The sequence below is a fragment of the Dreissena polymorpha genome, unplaced genomic scaffold (assembly GCF_020536995.1).
Source record: "Dreissena polymorpha isolate Duluth1 unplaced genomic scaffold, UMN_Dpol_1.0 chrUn008, whole genome shotgun sequence".
Classification (NCBI taxonomy): domain Eukaryota; kingdom Metazoa; phylum Mollusca; class Bivalvia; order Myida; family Dreissenidae; genus Dreissena; species Dreissena polymorpha.
Window position 1 is genome coordinate 823,910 of NW_026273322.1, and position 17,132 is coordinate 841,041.

The 17,132-nt window shown below is 35.5% G+C and overlaps 1 protein-coding gene and 1 long non-coding RNA gene across 2 annotated transcripts in view; one reads left to right on the plus strand and one right to left on the minus strand.

The window, feature by feature from the left end:
- Positions 1-17,132, minus strand: part of LOC127863427 (transmembrane protein 272-like) — a 96,884-nt gene that overhangs the window by 58,721 nt on the left and 21,031 nt on the right. The window lies entirely within an intron of this gene.
- LOC127863430 (uncharacterized) lies at positions 1,060-2,168 on the plus strand. Its single transcript, XR_008041051.1, has 2 exons — positions 1,060-1,230; positions 1,692-2,168. It is a non-coding gene; the product is annotated as an uncharacterized LOC127863430 (long non-coding RNA).

Consider the following 17,132-nt stretch of genomic DNA (forward strand, 5'->3'; position numbering starts at 1 on the left):
AATGATCGGATTCGCCACGGTTAAGCACTTGAAAATCGTTAATATGATCGAACAATTCAGATGATGCAATCATAAAATCAACCACACTAGCTCCATCGTTTGAGATACACGTAAATTGACCATCTTTATTTCCTGGGAATCGTCCGTTTAAAATATGAGTATCAAAAACACAGCACATATTTACTAGAGATCTGCCAAAATTGTTTATCCGAAATTTATCTTTGTTTGCTCGTGGTATGTCGAATAAACTACCTTCGTAATCGACTTCTCCAAAAATGAAATCTAAATTGTCATATTGTATATAATCTATAAAATCTCTTTTCTTGCATTATAATCACTTGCTAAAAATATCGATGCGTTTAGGAATAGGAGTTTTAACTCTTCTAAATTAGAGAATACAATCGATATACCATTCTTATCCTTTTGTGAGTCATATATAGGGGACCCTTCTGGTGAAACATATGCAAAATACATGATAATATCATTTGATTTAAATATAGATGAACATTTGAGATATAATACAATACAGTCAGAAAATGAGTTCATAATACGGGTCACAATATAAAGTTTCATTAAATGGCTTCTGACCTGTTCCAGTGACATTAAATTTCCTTAATTGGTGAATTACAGAAAGGACTGTGAGGGTATTTATACTTTGAGTGAAGTAACGTTGACTGCAAGTTGGTAAACACTGCAGCGGATGGTAAAACCCACAAAGCCAAAGACTATGGGAAAAATGGGCCTGGAAAAGTGGAATACCTTGCTTTGTTGTTAACACAAAACTTGGAAGAGGTAAGGTCACAGATATATCATTTATGATCAGAGCGTTAATATAAAATACACATACTGGAATCATTTATATAGATATTTAGTTCTAAGATGTAAATTACGGGCATTATTATGACTATATCATGGCCTATGGCTTTGCTCTCTTTACTTTATACATCAAGATACAGTAACAAGATGTTAATGTAATTTTGTATATATATATTTTAATATCTTGTACTTACTTATATCTTTGCTATAGTTATATTTGTTTCTGCATTTAGCAATGGTGGACAGCATGGGTTGATCAGCCCGTGTAAACAAAATGCTGTCCACATTAAACCTCAAACCAATATCGGACACCAACTTAAAAATAATGGAACAGCCAGCTAATGAGGTGATAGAGCAAGTTGCGACTGAATCAGCTAGTATTGCAGCTAGCAGTGCTATATTTAATGAAATAACGTAAGACTTTTATTGGGATTATCAGCGGTTACAATACAATTTTGTACATAATTACATCCAAAACATGAAACTATATAAAATGAGTTGTAAAACCTTTTATCTATTTTGACCTCCAATCTCACAAGTGTAAGTTAGGCAATGTTTTGCAGTCATTTTTATACACATGCTGAGGGTCAGAATGTCTGTCCATGCCCAATTCAAATTACAAGTATTTTCGCTCAATTAGCTGAAATTTTTTTCCAATCCTAAAATAATAGCCAAAATAATATGTCTAAAATAACAATAATTTTCTTATAAACATCATGATTGTTTTCTTCTAGAAACAAATTTTATGGCTGGTAGATCAGCAATATGATTTTTAACCTAATAAAATTCCAATATATTATGTTTAGTTGCATTGTATAAAATGTGATATTGCATATCAATATTTTACTAGATTGCAATTTCAACTATGTTTTCAGTTGAAGGAAGGGAGCTCCCGCAGGTTACTTAAATGCATCGATGGATGTCCAGTCTGGTAGTCAGTTCGCAACATACGTCACCCCAACTGTTCCATTAAGTCAAGAGGCATTACAAGTTACAGGCATTTCAATGACTGATGTGACAATGACATTCATTGGATAGGTTGTGCAGCCAGTGTTTGGACAATTACATTCATTGGATCAGTTGGGCAGCCAAAGTCAATATGAGGGGGTTTTGTTTCTATATTTAGTAACAGTGACTTGATCAATTACATAAGGTGAAAAATGAAGGGTTGTACTTATTAACCCCTACTTTGCCTTTTATATACATGCCAAGTGTCGCCAAATTTGCTTGAGTATTTGTTACCCACTGAAGGATCAATGTCAAAGGAACAAGTATATGCTTATTTAGTTTGGTTATGAAATTTTGCATGAATATTTTAGTTTGCAAATTGTTATTAAATGAATACAAGCTTGTTAGGTTGGTGATCATTAGAATTTAAATCTAACAATGTTATAGATCTTGGTTTAGAGAGAAAAATACTTAGTATACAACTTTTTTTCACTTTTCAGACCTACTCATGCCTCCACTTCCACCCCCCTCCCCCCAACCCCACCTCACAAAGGCCATCCCTACATTGGCAGATTTAACATAAATGCGTTATGTAGTAAATATATGTATACAGAGAGTAAAAAGATTGAATCGGTTAACTGAATTGGTAAATGATTCTGTTTATTTTGCATATTTTCACCATTTGCCATTATGTGGTTTTGAATTTCTTGAAACATATTTCTAATAATTATATTAGATTTTAGTGAATTGTTCAAAATATACACGGGCAAGTTGCTTTTTTGTTTTGATTTAAGCTAATCACATGTCTCTGATGAAATTTAAATGCTCAAATTCCAAAGAAATAACATACAACTTATAAAAAAAAGAAGAAAATTGTGTATGTGTGAATTTTGCATACACGGGTCGAACTTGTAGTTTTGAAGGACCTTAAATAATAAATGAGATTTTTTCATTATTGTTATCACTCCATTGTCTTGTATTATATTATTTTATCATCCACAATCATATCCTGTATTAAATATACAAACATTGTTTAAAAAAATGCACAAAAATTATGACTTTATTGAATTAATGTATCCCCAGGGGTAATTTAATCTAGAAGAAAATTCGAATAATGGTTATGGGGATAATCATACAGAAAAAATCACGAAAAAAATTTTGGCATGGAAAGCCCTTTAAAAAAATGTGTAATAAGACCAAATATGGTATAAAGTTTATGAAAATAATACTTTTAATGGGTTTTGGAATATTGCCCATTACAGTTGTTCTACCTTAATGGGAAGCTTCACAACCAAAAGGAGATGTGCATATTATCAGCCGGTTATGGTCGGATGATTTTTCACAGAGTTATGGCACTTTGGAATTTTCTATAAACTGTACATATAGTGCAATACTTGTCTGGGCTATTTCTCCCCAACTACTGACTGGATTTCAATGAAGTTTTATGTGAAGCTTAACTACATTGAGGAGATGCGCATGTTATTAGTGGGTTCTGGTTAGACGATTTATTAAGAGAATTATGGCCCTTTGAAATTTTAAAGTTGCTAAACCATCCATCGTTTTGTTTTGTCCAAAGTTATGCCCTTCAAGACTTTTCCTTTTATCTGAATATATAGTGCAATATTGTGACAAAAAACCTTTGGGGGATCATCACCCGTCTCCGACGGTTTCTTGTCATAAAGATGCAACAATAAAACATATCCCAGCGTGTGTACATGTTCTGTTTATCTAGGCTTAGTTCTATCCATTTATGTTTCATCTAACTGACTTTATACACCAATCATTAATGAAAAAGTGTTATGTGTCAGTGTGATTGTGTCATTTTTATCTTCTTTAACCGACCAAATACCAATAGTTGCTTAAAAGTCTTAAATCAGTAAGAGACAGTTTACATTGAACACATTATAGCAGTTGCATATAAGACAATATTAAAATTCTTACTTATAGCTCCTCTTCTAAACAGTAAGAATTTAAATTGATTTCATGATAATTTTTTATTTTCTTATTTGTTATACATAGCTTCAAGTAAATTCAGTACTCATGTTTTTGGACACTTCAAGAATTGCACTTGGATACGTGGCTAATTAAGACCTTTATGAAAGTATAGGCTTGGATAAGACCTTTAGAAAAGAATAGGCTTTATATATTCAATCGTTCAAATATGAATTAATCTTCATTTTTAATAAATCACTTTTAAATATAAAAAAAAAGGATTATCCCTAACAGTTAAATGGATCTCAGTTTATCACAATGAAACACTTTGAAACTGCACATTTACAAAAGTTTGTTAAGTTTAAGAAAACTCTTTATTATCTATGAAACTTTGTGAACAGGCCGCAGGACTTTTCAGTGCTTTGCTTTATGTCCTATCACTAGGTCCTGGAGAATGGCTGGTGGCTTGGCAGTTAAAATAAATCTGTGGGATGGTTTCCTGAAGCCTATATTCAGGTTGGTAGTGCAAACTGTCGTGTAAGAAATGCATGCATGGAAGTGTGGTTCTTGCATAGGCTCCCATAGTATCTTCCTGGTTCAGAATCAGGGAGTTTTCAGGGGCTTACACATGCGGTGGGCAGAATGAAAACACACCGTAAAGAATTTTTGCAAATGTCACAAGTTATTGAAATACATTTGCAAAAATCTTTACTGAATCAAAGACATTTTTTCTTGCAGTTCGTGCCAATATCTTAAGATATACGAATAAATACTTGAATACGTCTTAAATAAGAGACAAAATTTCATGTTGCTTGAAGCATAACCGTGTAGTACAAATTAAATTTTGAACAAGAACAGGCTTATTAAATTAAGTAATTCTAATTTGTTTCACAAATCTAAAATTTTCATTTATAAATGTTTGAAAAATATAATTATTTATTTTAATAAAATCTTTAATTACAATAAATTCTTTTTACGAAACATTGTTTTGAATTTTATTGTATAAAAGCTATATTTTCAAATTATTCAATATCAGCAACAGTTATCCTCAATATTATAGCTTATCAGTTTAAGTTAAATAATTGTATACATTGAAATGATAGAAAGCTGGTATTGATTTTATCCCGTTATAATGCAACAATGTAGAATAAACAAGAGCACCGCCTTGCGGGTGCAGACCGCTCATCTATTTTCTTTTAAAAGGTGAAGGGACTCTCATTTTCAATCACAAAGGAGGGAGGGGTGGAGTGAAGAGGGGTGTATAGTGTGGGGATGTGGACATGGGGGGGGATTCTTGGGTGCGATGGTTGGACGGTATTTCAAACATAAAATAATAAAAATAAATATTTGTGTTTTTAACCGTTTAAAAAAAAAGAAAATGGGGGGGTGAGGTGGGGGGTATAGTGTGAGGGTGTGGTGGTAATTTGTGAGATGATCTTAAAGAAAAAAAAAGAAAAAAGAAAAAAATTAGGGGGGGGATTTGGGTGGGGGAGGGGGGGGGTGGGAGGGGATTCTTGGGTGCGATGGTTGGACGGTATTTCAAACATAAAATAATAAAAATAAATAGTTGCGTTTTTTAACCGTTTAAAAAAAATTGGGGGGGGGGTTGGGGGGGGGGGTATATCGTGAGAGTGTGGTGGTCATTTGTGAGATGATCTTTAAAAAAAAAAAAAAAAATGGGGGGGGGCACGGGGGATGGTTAGGGTGGAGTCTATTGTGGTATGTCAGGTAAGAGTAGTTTTGTCAAAGTATCAATCAAATCTAATCATAAATAAAGAAGTTATGGCAATTTTAGCAAAATTTAATAATTTGACCTTGAGAGTCAAGGTCATTCAAAGGTCGAGGTAAAATTCAACTTGCCAGGTACAGTAACCTCATGATAGCATGAAAGTATTTGAAGTTTTAAAGCAATGGCCTTGATACTTCAGAAGTAAAGTGGATCGAAACACAAAATTTAACCATATATTCAAAGTTACTAAGTCAAAAAAGGGCCATAATTCCGTAAAAATGACATCCAGAGTTATGAAACTTGTCCTTTTACTGTACCCTTATGATAGTTTGCGAGTGTTCCAAGTATGAAAGCAATATCTATGATACTTTAGGGGTAAAGTGGACCAAAACACAAAACTTAACCAAATTTTCAATTTTCTAAGTATAAAGGGCCCATAATTCCGTCCAAATGCCAGTCAGAGTTACATAACTTTGCCTGCACAGTCCCCTTATGATAGTTAATAAGTGTTTTTAATGAAAATTCAATACTGCTCCAGCAGCAATAGCTTTGATACTGTAGGAATAAAATGGACCTAAACACAAAACTTAACCAAAATTTTCAATTTTCTAAGTATAAAAAGGGCACATAATTCTGTCAAAATGCACGCCAGAGTTATCTAACTTTTCCTGCCCAGTCCCCTCATGATAGTTAGTAAGTGTACCAAGTTAAAGTGCAATAGCATTGATACTTTCTGAAAAAAGTGGACCTAAACGCAAAACTTAACCAAAATTTTCAATTTTCTAAGTATAAAAAGGGCACATAATTCAGTCAAAATGCACGCCAGAGTTATCTAACTTTGCCTGCCCAGTCCCCTCATGATAGTAAGTAAGTGTACCAAGTTTGAATGCAATAGCATTGATACTTTCTGAGAAATGTGGACCTAAACGTAAAACTTAACCGGACGCCGACGCCGACGCAGACGCCGACGCCGACGCCAAGGTGATTACAATAGCTCATAATTTGTTTTCCAAAAATAGATGAGCTAAAAATGCTGACAGCACGACTGCAACTAACTGTCAACTGCGTTTCCATTTCTATGTCAGATGTTGGACCACCCCTCCAGCAGTCTCTCACCGTCCACTGTGTGTTCTGATAGCCCAGAAGATGAGAAACTTCAGACGTCCGGCCCCTATCTGTATCTATCACAACCACTCCCACTAAGCTGAAGCCTGCTAGAAAAACCCCGCCCCCTCTCCTCAAGCTTCCCCTCAGTATATCAGGGTACAACACTGAAAAACATGATGAACTAGCAAGCAACGATGTCATTCACAATAAGCCACTGCCTGATGAAATCAAGGAGAAAAAATTAAATGACGATGTGAATACAGATCATAGGAAAGTTTCGACATCTGAACAGGACAATTCAATGATATCTAGTAGCAAATCATTCAATATTCCAAGGACTACTTTTGCTCCTCCACCTCCTCCCTTAAAAAATCAGACACACCAACACAATGAAGTCTCTAATGATGATCCTCTTTATGAGTCGGTTGGTCAGGCAATCAACAACACAGCTGCTGTTAATAATCCCCAGAGCATTAAGGACAGAACTGAGACAACTGCTCAGGAAGTGGTAGATAAACCCAAAAGAACCAAGCCGCCAGTTCCTATCAGATAAATTAAACCTAATTTTGTGACATTACCTCACGCAGAGGTAAAAATAACTGACATAAACAATATTCTGGCAAATGATGAAGTTGTAAGGAGACGAGCACCTCCAAAGATTTCAACCCCAAAACTTGGACCAATCCGACAGAAACTCTCGGAGCTTACAAATCTAGAGGACCAGATACCAAGCACAGAGGATACCACAACTTTTCAGCTGACTCCACAAGGAACGTTTGATCTTGTAAGGAATGAGTCACAAGACCTACCCACCCCTGATAGTCCCCCGTACCGTACCATGTCGAGTTTTGGAAGCACCTTTGGAAAGCCTAATGAGAAACTTTTACCCAAACCCAGCCCAAAGCATGTAGCCAGAAAGTCAGACATTGATATAAAACCATATTCTGAGGAAATGAATATGGCCATTGGAAGTCAAATATTGCTATTGGACAGTCAAATGTTGAATCTGTTCCATCAATTGAAAATAAACTGCAGGCTGCTTAGGAAGGTTTGGATGATATACAAGATTATTCTCCAGGTGTTATAGATAGTGTTGACAGTGGTATGCCCAAGCATCCACAACAGTTGAAATCTGGAATACCTTTAACACCGAAAATGAAAGCTTCAAAGCTTCAAGCTCCTAAGCATGTCAGCATACCAATAAATACAGACAGTGGAGATATTTGAGACAATAGTAACTTGGTTACTGAAAAGACTGAGGAATTGCAAATTGACAATGTTTCCAATCTGCCAAAATTAAAAACTGACAACTGCAAACTTCCTGTTTCTCAACATAATCCTGATTAGGTTAATGGAAATGAAAGGCCACAGCAGGACGCGGATCTAGATTCTCTAAATTAAGCAGCTCAAAAGACAACCCCAATACAAATTGATAAGCAAGTGTCTGAATCAAGTGTTAACAGTTTAAGTGAACCGGACAAACAAACAAGGGCTGACAGTATTGGTCGTCCACCGGTTGCTCCAAAACCCAAATCAAATATGCCAAAATGTTTGCCAAAACCAAAGATACTTGTAAAAGAAAAAGAGTTAAATAACCTGGAAAATGTCATAATAGACGTTACAAATGAAAACATTAGGTTGAACCTAAAATTGACAATGTTTGTTATGAAGAAGAAAAAGTCCAGACTGTTGAACAGTCTGAACCCAGGTCTGAGTTAGAAACTGAGGAGGGTTTTAAATCTGGTAAAGAAAATGATAGTAAAATTCCTAGTAAAGTAAGAAGAGGTTCAACAGAAAGAGAAAGTAGAATTCCAAGTAAAGTTAGAAGTGCATCTGAGAGTGAAAGCAAATTGCCTGTTAAGCCTAAAGTAATTTCAGAGACTGAAAGCAAAATTCCACTTGGGAGTGCTATAGCCCAGAAGTCGCCGTAACTAAGAGGCAGAAAGTCCAATATACCAAGCCCCGGAATGAGAAATCAAAGCAAAGATAAGTCCAGAACAGAATTACAGCAGGAAAAGAGTCAAGGTACGAATAATGATGGAAAAAGTTTGCGCCAGCGATCCAACAGTCCTGCTAACAGAACAGGTATTCCATCATCTGTAAGATACAGGTCCAACAGCCCAGCAGGCAAATCAGGAATACTGTCTCCTGTAAACAAATCCCCAATACATAAGCCAAGTGGCCTTTGTTGCTCCAAAAAAGATTCTTAATGGTGAGGATGTTGATAAAACTGATAAAATTCTGAGCATAACCATGTAAGTGAAGAGCAAGTTGCCAATGCAAATGGTGTAGGCAGTGATACAACAAATGCTAAACAAGGAAGTCCATCAAAACCACCAAGGGTGCAAAAGCAGGGCAGCCAGGATGGAAGGCCACCAAGAGTAAGAGCCTTCTACCACTGATACCAGTGCCCCAGATAATTATTTCGAAAATAGGGTTTTCACCCACTGATTTTGAAAAATAGGGTGATTTCATTCTTGGAATAGGGTGAAATGAGTTATAAGATGCATACAGTAAAATCATTGCTGCTTTACTTCTGTTGAAGATGCACACAATTGTATTGATTCAATAAAACTGTAAACTAATATAATTAACTTTAATAAACTGATGTTTCATAACATCTTTAATCCTTGAAACTGATAATATAAACTTTAATCTTAAAAAAAAATCGATAACACGAATGACTCGGCACTTATTGACTCTTGCTTTCTTGGTTCGAAAAAGTTAGCGATCGACTGATATTTTGGCGCAACAATTGCGGACGTCTTTCTATTAGACATTTTTATTACGCATCGTATTAGAAACTGAAAGTACAGACGCTTTACAAATACATGCACAATGAACGACGGATTAAGTCAGATTGAAAACGCATGTATGTCGTCGTAAATAATTTGGTCAGCCGCTTTATTTAACTATGAAATCTAGTCCGCAGAGCGTTTGAATAGCTTTGACTGTCATCCGTCATCCAGGCGCTTGCTGAATAAAAACGTCGCCACGTAACGAAAATGATAACAAAAAATACCGAAAACGAGCAAAGTATTTTCGATCAAAGCTATTTATCGTACGCATCAAATAAGACGAATGTGCGTAAAAGGCAAATCGGGTTCGTTTTCAATACGCATGATATTGTATTTCTTTGCGTTTTTAAACATTTTAATAGGGTGAAAGACGCAGATACGCAGTTTATCTGGGGCACTGCTGATACACAAGTCAATGGAGAGTGGGGAGGGATCTCCTATTGGGGTCTCCCCACCCACAACTGGGACCAAACAGAAGCGGGGCATCCCTGTTGCGAAACCCAAGAAACCCTCGTCAACATCGTCTGACGACTTTCAAGGGTAATGATTTTGTTATAATTTATTTTGAAACAAATATATGATTTCTGTCATCTTAGAACATACATTCAACGTTTTGCCAGATAATCAAATGGGTTAAAAGGTTACAAGCATGTATTCTGGTTCTAGCATTGCCTTCTCTAGTTATTATTGTTTTCCTTCATATGTTTAATTTACAGTTTGTATATAGTTTAAATAGAGAAAAATATGAATTATTAATATCTTCCTTTTTGATTTTTTTCAGTTTCAGTGTTGCAATAAAAGGATACACTGCACAATCTGATGGGGAACTTACATTTACCAAAGGCACATTGGTCACAGAACTAAGTGATGTAAGTACAGATATTGACCAAGCTAGTCACAGAACTAAGTGATGTTAGTACAGATAGTCACATGGTTTGTCACATATCTAAGTGATTCAAGTGTAGACATTTACCAAAGAGGTTGTTAAAATCACATAACAAGGTAATGTTAGTAAAGACATTCCCCGGAAAGGGAACCGGTTGTGAGTGGCATTGGAAAGGGAACCAGTTGAGACTGCCATTGGAAATGCAACCAGTTGAGACTGGCATTAGAAAGGGAACCAGTTGAGACTGGCATCTATTGAAACTGACACTGTTGACTCCAGTAAAACCAATGAAATCCGAATGTATCAGGATATTATGGGAGGAACTGGATTTCAGAAATTTATTAGCTTTTGTATTCAAAATATAAAAGTAAGTGAGGTCAGAATACCTGATAAGTTTCAAACTGAAATGTAAAGTTGTCTGAGTAGGCTATTGAAATAAGAACCTGAGCACATTCATAACCCGTGCTATAATGGTTGACTAGATAATCTCACAGTGTTCCAAAGTCTGAAGTCATTTAGTACAGGGTCATACAGGATGATTCATTACATCAAAATTGTGATAGCCATAAATTGTCATTTGCCAACTCAATCTTGTCCTATTGGAAAGTGTTGTAGAGACTTAATAGGGCACAATTGAGTCAACTGTATGTACAGACTTTTTGCAGCCAATACTTGCTTGAATAACAGAGGTTGAATAGCACTTTACATTTTGTTGGTTCATAAATCAGACAGTTTAGTCAAGAGAAAACATTGATGTGCATAGAAACTGAATACAGTTTACATGCATATGTATTTTATGTACTGTATTGTTGAAGGTAATACCTTTGCAAAATGGAGTTTTATGAAAAAATTATGTCTAAGAATAGTCAATTTTGTATTTGTTGCTGTTTAAATTTTGATTTATTGCAAACTGTATGTTTATTAATTATGCCTTATACATAGCTAAAATGTAAGTGTTTTAAGTCATATTTAATCATAATTTGCAGAAATGATTGCATGTTTGAGCTCATAATTTGTCAATATATCAAAAGCCATGTAAATATACAGCTTTTTAGTGTTGCATAATATTGGTTGGTTGCATAAAATACTGTATCATTTACAATGTTGGCCCATGTCTTTTATTAAAATTGTGTTCTCAACAATTGAATTAAAATATGAAGGCAACACAGTTGGCAGTATGTAAATGTATCAGTGCTGAATATTCCTACTCTAGTTGTTTAATGGATTCATTGAACATATATATTGAAATTGTACATATACATTATATGTATATTTAATGTATGTGCTATATTTCCCCCATTTGTGCAATGTTATGTACATACACTGCTTTCTTCTTCATTTACATGTCCTGTTCTATTTTAAATGTATGTGCTTTCAAATGCGTGTGATTTTGTACATGTATATAAAGTGTCATTTAGCCTGTAAATTAGTGATTCCAAGCCTGCAAGTTCAGTAACTCTAAGCCTTTAAATATTTGACTCTTAGCCTACAAGTAAGTAACTCTTAGTCTGGAAATATGTGACTCTTAGTTTACAAATAGGTGACTCTAAGCCTACAATTAAATGACTCTTAGCCTATAATTAAGCCCCTTTAACCTACAAATAAGTGACCCTTAGTTTACAATTAAGGGACTCTTAGCCTACAATTAAGTGACTATTAGCCTACAATTAAGTGACTATTAGCTTACAATAAAGTAATTCATAGCATGCAAAGAAGCATCGTCGGATACCCACGACTAATTCATTCCGTTACTCTCCAGCATAAGCTTAGCAGAGGGACAATAAGAACTTAAAACGCTATTTTGACCTTAACTGTAACATTTCAGTAGACCAACGAAATTGCAGTTTACAAAAAGAATTTCGCTTTGCAAGTGTCAATGCTTCGCTTGGATAATTACGATTTGATATACCAAGCTTTTCCACCCACCTCTCCGAGTGCTTGAAAAGACATCGCGCCCATGTAAGAGACTGGAGATACTTTTACTCTGAAAGAAAGAAAACAGTGAGGGATCCAATGGAATAACTAGATTTGACACACCCTAAAACGGCGTTTTTAGTTTGTATTGTCCCACGGATAAAGCTGGAGAGTAACGGAGTGTATTAGTCGTGGGTATCCGACGATTGCAAAGAAGTGACTCAGCCTTAAAATGTAAAAACGGGCTGCCTGAAAATTGCATGCCTCTTTACCTGTGGATATTCAGATTTTGCTAAACACTGAATTCTTTGCTGTGTTTTGTATGTTAACATGCCATTTCATCGTTTTTCCTGTATATAAAGTTGGTACCGTAAAACGGCGCCATTCCCAATAAGACCATTTTTCCAATTTTCAAAATAAAAATTCCCAATTTCAAAATGAAAATTCCTAATTCACTGAAAATTTGCATACGCACATTTTAATCCCTTTTGTCAAAAAATCGCAGGTTACACAATGAGGACAGTATACCGGCTAAGCGTGTTTTCACTTAACACTTTATCCAGCTTTGTCCGGATTTTTTGTTTTCTCAGTACTGTATAAAGAGTGCAATAATTGCTTCAATAATGAAACATCGAAAAGACCATTACGATAAAGATACAGCATGTTTTATGGAGATTATTTTTTTATTTAGTTAAAATGAATAAAAAAATAAACCCAAATTAAAAGATTTCAATTGTCCCTACGCAACAGAGTTTTTAGACAAAAATCAATACGTCTACGCTTTCCAAGCGGTAACGTGACGTTTTACATGAGCGGCTTAATTTTTAGCGCGCTTTTGTCGAGACAAAGGAAATATGCTCGTGTAATGTTTATGTGACGTTAGATTTTGATACGTCGCATTAACATGAAGATTGAAAAGTGTGTTTTGAATTACAAATTTAATTACGGTAATTTGAGAAAGCAACCAAACATTGACAGTTTTAGTTAATTTATTAAATAATTATTTATAAAAACGTTAACGTGTCGCAATAAATGTTTTGACAATATAAAGCATCAAATGTACAATTTCCTCGAGGAATGAACCAGGTTGCCATCAGCAGCCTTCTAAGTAACTGCCATGATTTGTTCGTGGAGGAGTACATCGTAATGACTGATAAGTGTGTTAGGTATAGCAACGCCAACAAACTGGCACAAAGCCACTGATATTATCCATTGATAGTGAAACTGTGTTATTCACGCACAACTGATTCACAATCATTGGCATCTTCAGTGCCTTGGAGGCAAACTCTAATACTGCTCGTTAAGTAGTATGTAACCAATTTAAGTGTAAAACAGCCAAACAAATTACCGGTACTGATTATCACTCGCTCATTTATCAAATTTGGCCTTAGAAAATTTGGGAATATGCATTAAATATCGAGTCCAGAGCATATTTGTCAGATGTTGATAATGGCAGCGTTTCATCGATGGTCAAGTCTACTACTGACGCAGTCCTGGTTCAATCAGAGTCAGGTTATCCTACAGAACCTGTGGCTACGAGTCCCAATTTAGACAGTTCATACTCTCAAGCATAGTTTGAGTTAAAAAGAGTGTTAAGTTTAATAAACTCATTGTTAAGTGGTATTAGAAACATGATTTCGTAGCAAATCACTCACCACTTTGATGTCAACTTATTAGTTGTACATGTTTTAAAACGTTTGCAGCATAATTAATAAATTTCCCAATTTGGATGAAAATGCCGCTAATTTTCCCAATTTCACCGGTACCGGTACAATTCCCAAAGTGGTGAGGAAAAACGCTGCATTTTTGTTTGCTTAAATCTGATTATTAAAAGATAAAACAATAAGATAAGTTTCAAACACATCATCAACTCTAATATGGTATTTGGTTTTTTAATTAAAAAAAAAATGTGTCATACATGAACATTATAAGTTTGTCAATGGTTAACAGTTTAGAGGAAGTTATTGCATGAACTTCGCAACTATTTTGCTTAATACAAAATTGGAATATTTATTGTCCCCTATCGGTTTCACCGGAGGGGACTTATGGTTTGCGCTCTGTCTGTCAGTCAGTCACACTTTTCTGGATCCTGCGATTCTTAATTTTTTTCAACTTGAAACATGGATAGATGGCAATATGGACATTATGCAAGCAGCATGTCATTTCATTTTGTTCCAACGTCAAAAATTCTGGTTGCTATGGCAACAAATAGACTTGAAATACTGTTAAAAATGGTGGTTTTCTGGATCCTGCGATAGCTTTAAAAGTTCTTAATATTTTTTCATGAAACTTGAAACATGGATAGATGGCAATATGGTCATTATAGATGTCAATTTATTTTGTTCCTACGTCAAAAATTCTGGTTGCTATGGCAACAAATAAAAAAAAATCTGACAATGGTGGAATTTCTGACAATGGTGGAGCCGGTAGGGGACTAAATTACTTGGCAATAGTCTTGTCTTATGGAGAAGTATGTCATGTTCGTCTTTGTTAGAATTATATTTCGTGTTTGAAATATTCAAGACTATGCCCTGTAAACATACATGTTGATGTGAGAACCAGTTAATGCCTCCCCCCCCCTCACCATCATTATGTACAGGTGTCACATGAACGGCGTCATACAAACATGGGTCCCAAGCCATATGCAAACAGAGAAGCTCCAAAACGACATGCGCAGTCTAGTTTAGAGCTAAGATGTCTGCTATAAAGTCACAAAAAGGTTTCCTGGTCCCATAAGTGCACAGTGTATCTTCTGGCCTGATTGGCTGCATATAGATTGTGGCCCATTATCGCATGATGCCGCTTGTTTTGTGATAGTCCCTTTTTAGTGTGTCACATTGTTGACCACTTAGATTTTTTATGATTGTGATTATACCAGTTAAACACAAATTTGGGCTGGAACACAGCTGATAAATTGGTGAAGGGGAATAAGTGACCTTTGTGACTGGGGCAAAGCTATCCTTACAACAAATTGTAATTGATCAATTTTAATTGATTTAAATATGAACATACTTCAATCATGTTCTATACAAGGTATGTGCTTTTTAATTTTGCATACATGTATATTAATTTGCAAAAATTGAATGCATTTTTTATAAGTATTTTAGTTTAAGTAGACAGTTTCCTATGGGTACATAGATTAATTATAGTACTCCGCGTTACATCGTATAGCGGAGTACTTTTGTCCTGACGGACATGAGAAAACAAACCGGTTTTGCGAGTTTGTTTTGTGTATTTCTATTTATAGAAATAAATAGCGATAGAAATCAGTTCTAGCGAATGCGTCAACGTGGCAAGATCGTGCACCGAAAATGGAAAATGGAAAATCAGCGAAATAGTCGATGAAAAGTTGAAATCTTCTTTAACTGAACATAAGAATGCAATGCTTCATGACCTGGAACGCATTGTAGAAAAGATAAGTTCAAAAACTAATGTTACTCAGTTAACTCAAATTTCGAACATTGTATCAGGTATACCATCTTTTAAACGAAAATCAAGTGAAGAGCAATTTAAGCATAATGCGAAAGTAAATTTGGCATTAGAGGAAGTAGAAAGTTCGTTGTCGAATAGAAATATTGAAGAAACGCGAAACAAAATCGCGGAAGTCAAAGCTATGGTGGCTCACCGACAGAAGCTAATACGTTTAGCTGACGAATCAGAGTTGGGGTGGAGGTTCGTAAGCGAATACGAGTCCAACCCGCTGGCATCTGACTCCGAAGACGAAAAGAGGATGTACAGGGCAGAGGCGCGGGCAAACAAAAAGTTAAAAGCGGAAAAATCGAAAAAATCACGAGGCGCGCGCATCGGGCCGTACCGGAAGCCGATGGTTGCACAAAACAATGCAACCCAGGGGATGTCGATGAGACAGCCGTTGAGACGCCCAGGGCTGTGTTTCGCTTGTGGCAAGCCGGGGCATTGGAAAGGGGCAGCTGAATGTCCAGCAAGCAGCTCTAACAATAAGATAAGTAGTTTTATGTTTGGGACACCGCTATCCATAAAATGGGTAGTTCCTATTCCGTATATATGCGTATCTCGCAAATCGCACAACAGTGTTGTTGTTTGTTTGTTTGAAACATAGTTAGGACGTTATTTTACATTTTCTTTATTTTTATTTTAAGTATAATAATTATTTTATCATTCTGCTTTGTTTACACATTGATTTTACACTCATTTTGTTTTGTGATTTTATTCTCACGACATTCTGTACATAATTTTTCTTTTCTACCATATTTTTGTGTATTCAGTAAAATGCAAGAATAAATAATTGTAACATTCATCTATGACTTCTTTGAGCTGTATTAAGAGGACACTGACAACACGTGCTTTATGCCCAGTTATCCCATAGAGAAACTCGTTTTAATCATTTTCCACTTAGAAGCAAAGTGAAAATGGCTATGTGCAAACAGCATTAAACCAGACCAGCCTGTGATTAACTCGCAGTCTGTTAAGGTTTTATGCTGTTTGTTGCTCATCATTATCCAAGGGTTGGAAATGAAGCATTTAAAACTTTAATTTAGTAAGAAAGGTCTCTTATTAAATGTAAAATAAATTTTAAGGAACTACAAATGCGTCAAAATATGTTTCTCAGTGGTAAAGATTAAATCTCTTTCCTTTTATTATGCAGTGGTGAATATGTTTGCAATAAAACATGATTCCGATGCGTAAACTATTAATTTTTACCAGTCCCCTATACACATACAAGCAAACATACAGGCCTTGCTCTGTGAAAAGGGTTATTTATGCATGTGCGTAAAGTGTCATATGAGATTAGCCTGTGTAGCACAGGCTAATCGGGGATGACACTTACCACTTTTATGGGATTTTCTGTCTAAAGGAAGTCTCTTCTTAGCGAAGATTCAGTTTAGGAGGAAAAAGTCGTCTCTGATTAGCCTGTGTGGAATGCACAGGCTAATCTGGGATGACACTATGCAATTGCATCAAACACCCTTGTTCATAGAGCGAGGCTAATATATGTAACCATGCTGTGACAGTAAGATTTCTT